The sequence below is a fragment of the Merops nubicus genome, unplaced genomic scaffold (assembly GCF_000691845.1).
Source record: "Merops nubicus isolate BGI_N331 unplaced genomic scaffold, ASM69184v1 scaffold11729, whole genome shotgun sequence".
NCBI lineage: Eukaryota > Metazoa > Chordata > Aves > Coraciiformes > Meropidae > Merops > Merops nubicus.
In genome coordinates this window covers 18,201-23,157 of record NW_008631701.1, presented here as the reverse complement: position 1 = coordinate 23,157, position 4,957 = coordinate 18,201, and positions in this window count along the sequence as shown.

The window sequence follows — 4,957 nt, the reverse complement described above, 5'->3', positions numbered from 1 at the left end:
TGGGGTGAGCTCCCTGTGCACGTGCTGCTCTGCTCTGGTGCAGTCCCTGCAGGGCTGGGTGTCCCTGCCCCTTGGGGGGCACTGAGGCAGGTCCCTGGGCAGCCCTGGTGCAGTCCCTGCAGGGCTGGGTGTCCCTGTCCCTTGGGGGGCACTGAGGCAGGTCCCTGGGCAGCCCTGCTGCCACTCCAGATGGGCACCCCAGCCTGAGGTGCCCTGGTTGGCTTCCAGGGGCACTGGAGCACCTCTCACTGCTCCCTCCCTCCCACCCAGTGCACAGCTCTCATCCTCATGGAGCTCTGAACTAGAAATAGCTGCTCTTTTTTTTTTAAAAAAAGCCTGTTTTTATAATTTGGTAGTTACTTGCACTAGATGACAACCAGGTAATTCCTCCACTCAGCATTTCATGTTCCTGCATCACTGTCTTGAGCCCTGGCCTTGTGTTGTGACTTGACACTGCACAAGTGTCCCATATCCACTCCCCAGGAAGAACTGTGGTGGGACTGTGGATTATTCTCTGCTGAAGGGACAATCTCATTCCACTGTGCAGCTCACACTGAGCATTTGGGTGAGGAATGTGTGGTAGGCCAAACCTTCAGAACTGTGGAAGTGAAATTTTTCCACCTGTCTTCCTTCTTGTGGCTTTTCTTGGCCTCAGAAGGAAAGCCACAACAAGGAGCACAGGATGTGAGCTGACTAATGTAACTGGGATAGTTTTTATTTCTCCTGTGTCCAAAGCTCACTCTATTTTCTTGTGTGGTGTGAGGAGTTAGGGGGAGGTGAAAGGCCCTCAGTCTCTGCTCTCTCTTCAGAGGAGTTTCTGAGGCACTTTTACTGGACACTGTTCCCTCTTTAGCAGCTGTGGCTGTGACCTGGGCTCTAAGTCCAGTTACTCTGGGCAAAGCCTGTGGGCAAGCTGGAGACCTCACTGCTGGCTGGGAAGCCAAAACCCTGGCTGGGAAGGTGGCCTCAGTGACTGCAGCAGCACCCTGTTACCAGAACACTAGAGCTTCTCTGCTTCACTGGGACACGTCCTGTCCTGAACCCTTCAGCCCACAGCAACACTTGTGCCTGGGCTGTGCTCTGCTGACACACCTCTGCAGGTGAATTCTTCCCCTTGGGCACAGATTCCCTGGTGAAGCTTTTCAGATGGAGTAGTTAGCTGTATGCACCTGGTACCTGCAAAAGGATCCTGACTTTTTTTGTCTTCTTACTACACTGAGGGCATTTTGGAGACAAAGTTTCACTTAGACCATCCCTCTGGGAGGCAAAATTCTTGAAAATAGCTCTAAAGCAGATGCAGTTCCACTTGTGGGAGTGGGGACCAGACTGCTCTTGGCTGTATTCTAAGTAGTCATTTAACCCTGACCCTCTGTCTCTCTTGGTGTTGCCCCTGCTGCCCCTGCCCCACTGTCACTCCTGCAGTCTCACTGCACCCCCTGTCCCCTCGGCTGTGAGGGTGGCTGTAACCTGCTAGCCAAGTCCTGGATTCTGCTGGTTGGAGTTTTCTTTCTCTGCTCAGATCGTTGTGAGGTCCTGTCATTTCAGTTCCCAGTTCCCCAAACCAAGGGAGTTCATGGCACCAACTAACAACTCACTAGGAGCCTCTTCTGTATCGTCTTAGTATCCTGGAGATAATATATTATGTATTTGAAAAGCTAAAGAAGCAAAAATTAAAGATATATGTATATAAAGCATAAGATGTACTGGTGAAAATGGTAATTAAACAAGTAATGCTGGGGAAGAGAATGTCCTGAGTGTAAGGTGTCAGAGTTGCTGTGGAAGCCTGCAGCCTGCAGGGCTGGCTCCAGTGACCCCTGCAGGGGGGCTGTGCCTGTGGCCTGGGCCAAAGCTGCAGGGGGAGTGGCTTCACCTCTGCCTGGGCAAACAGCTGGGGGAGTGGAAGGAGGACACAGAAAAGACCTGGGGCTTTTCCAAATGTGCTAAAAAAACCCAAACAAACAAACCAAAACCCAACCCCAAACCAAAAACCCAACAAAACAACACATGGAACCAGGCCTGTCTGTAGGGAGTGTGATGCTCAGTGGTGTCAGTCACATGAGCCAAGGAGAACTCAGTTGCTCTGCCACACAGAATTCCTGCAGCCTGTGGGTGCTGCCAGAATCTGCCCTGGCCACACGTGCAGGTGGGAAGCTCTCTCCTGGCTGACTGCAGAGGTGAAGGAGGAGAGCCCAGCAGGCCCCTTAGCAGCCAGGGCAGGGCGAAGCCCTCAGTAGGAACTGCAGCAGGAAGGGTTGAACAGCCCCAGGGGGTGTTTCCCCAGTGTGGGAGGATTTTTGGGCGAGGTGTACCTGAGGGCTCTGCTGGATCACACTCCTGCCTGTGCACAGGGCAGCACAGAGGGCTGGCCAACAGGCCATGAGGAGAGCTTAGTCCTCTCTGAAGTCCTTGTCCTGTCCCCGTGTCCTCCCTCACGGTGAGGCCTGCCAGAGCTCCACAGCTTGATGTGCTTCTGTAACTCCTCTCCTCTCTTGGCAACCATCAGGAACAGTCTCTGTGCCCAGTGAGGGAAGCTGGCTGTGGTGGTAGGTCACTGGTGAAAGGACTTGGCCTGTGGCTGGACTGGCTGAACGTTCCCTTCTCTTCCCACTCTGTTTCCAGTGGTGCTGCAGACCTGCACCTCTCATGCTGACTATAACCTGCTCTAGGCAAAGGATTAGGGCCAGGCCTTTAATGTGGATCAGCAGATCAAACTGAGCAATGTCTCCTGACATCTGTTATGAACAGCTCAGCTGGGTTCCTGGGCAGCTGGAGAGAGCTGCCCTTGGGCTGAGGGGCAGCAGTCAAAGCCTGTGCAAATGGGAGCCAGGCTGCAGCATCTACCAGGCACCAAAAGGGAGACCCTGGGTTTGTCTGGTTATTGGTGGTGGTTGCTTTAGGGAGGGCTGCCCCTGAGGAGAGGTTTGAGGGTTTCCCTGCCTTCCCCCATCGATTCTGTTCTGCATTGTGTGACCTACTGCACAGCCTTGAGACAGGAGGTGTAGCTCTTCCTGCTGCAAGCCACACCACATGGAATCCAGGCTCAAACCTGCTGGCTTCAACAAAGCCTTGGTCTGCTGTGAGTGGAGTCAAGGAAATGGAGAGGGGGAGATGTCCACTGGAGGAAATCAAACACAAGGAAAACCCAACAAGAAACCAGAGCCCACAGTGCTCCTGTGCTCCTGGCAGTGAGGGAGCCACAGCTTCAGGGTGCACGAGTGGCCCCGTGCTCTCTCACTGGCCTTTGGGTCAGCGGCTGTGGGAGTGGGAGAACCCCACAGGTCCATCAGGGGGTGCCTGAGGGTGGGGGCTCCCTGCCCCAGGAAAGGGGACGTGCTCCTGCAGCCTCTGCTTCTGCAGTGGGGGTGTTGGGAGGGAGGTTGCACAAGTAATCATGAGGATGTGTGTGTGTGTGTGGGCATTAGAGCTCCTGAGCATTAGGTATGGGAAGACATTCAGAAGTTTCTAGGTGTTTATTAATATTTTGTGTTTGATATTGTGTTTTATCTGTTGGGTTGTTGATGCTGACCTTGAATATATAAAACATGGTTTGGCAGTTAATTACATACCATGGATGAGTTGTTAAACTGCCTAGAACCACACTGATTAGATCAATTTTTTTCGGACTGTTCTGCGCCCTCGGCAGTCTCCACGCTGACCAGGAGGTGTCAGCTGCAGAAGCAGGTGTGTTTCCAGCAGGGACTAATACCAGGCATTCTCCTTTTGGGGCATCTGGGGTGCAGTTCTGTTCTCTCCAGCCTGGTGGCTGCCAACTTGGAGAAATGTCACTTGAGAAGATCTCCCTGTTGTGAATCCAGTGGCTGGTACCTTCTGGCGGCTCTCGGTGCCTGCAGCAGTGCCAGCAAGCAGCACAGAGCAGCTGCCAGTGCTGCAGAGCTGTGGGGTGATGTCACCCTGCCTGCAGCCTGCTGGACCTGAGAAAACACTCAGGTGAGGTTTCCTACATACAAAGTTGGCCTGGCCTCACTTGCAACCCTTTGTGCCCTGCTCTCCCGAGGCTTCAGCTGGGCTGCCCGTGCTGCTGTGCCACCCCCTTCCTCCCCAGTGCAGCCTTGTGCCCCTCTGGCTGGGGAACCCAGCTGTGGGGCAGGGAGAGCAAAGGCTGCATCCAGGAGCAATGCTGAGTCCTTAGGGACACTTCATCCTGCAGGGTTTGGAGTCGAGCACCCCGTGGAGCTGTGCCCCTCGTGGTGGTGAGCCAGTGAGCTCCAGGGGCTGTCATGCACAGGGGCTGTCCAGTGACCCCTGGTGCCCTGCAGCCTCAGTGACAGGTCCTGTGCAAGCCCTCCAAAGCTCCAGCCTCTTTTCCTGATAAAAACATTGGCAAGTTCTTTGTTGTTTTCTGGGTTACTGAGCTCGGGCTTCACGTGGGACTTGCCCAGGCTGAGCCAAGGAGACGCTTCCTGCTGGTTTTTGACTCCCTTTTGAGGATGCTGTGAGTGGGTTTAGCCCTTCGCTGGTAGATACCAACAGCTTCAGCATTTTCACCCATTTTCCTGGTGAGTGTGTCCTCTCTCACCACAGAACCAACACCTGAGAGGTGAGGCCAGCAGTATGTCCTGTGAAACTGCTTGAACATGTGCAAAAGGCAGTTCACAGACTGACAGAATGTCTGGGCTGGAAGGGACCTCCAAAGGTCCAACCCTCCTGCCACAAGCAGGGACAAAGCAGTGGCTTGGTCTGGAGTGATGCTGCTCTTTGTTTTCCTGTGCCTCTGTGAGCTTCTGTGTTGCAACAAACATCTTGTGAAATGTTCTGGCAGAAAAATGATGAAAATTCCCCCATCTCCATGTGCTGAGGGCAACACCCAGGACACAGCTCTGTGTGCACGGCGTGTGAGGGGCTGGAGGGGGCAGTTGGCAGGCCAGGAGGAAGGCTGCATTTGTGCCCACGCTGGTGATGTGGACTCCTGGAGGAGAGTAACAGTGTCCCAGAGATC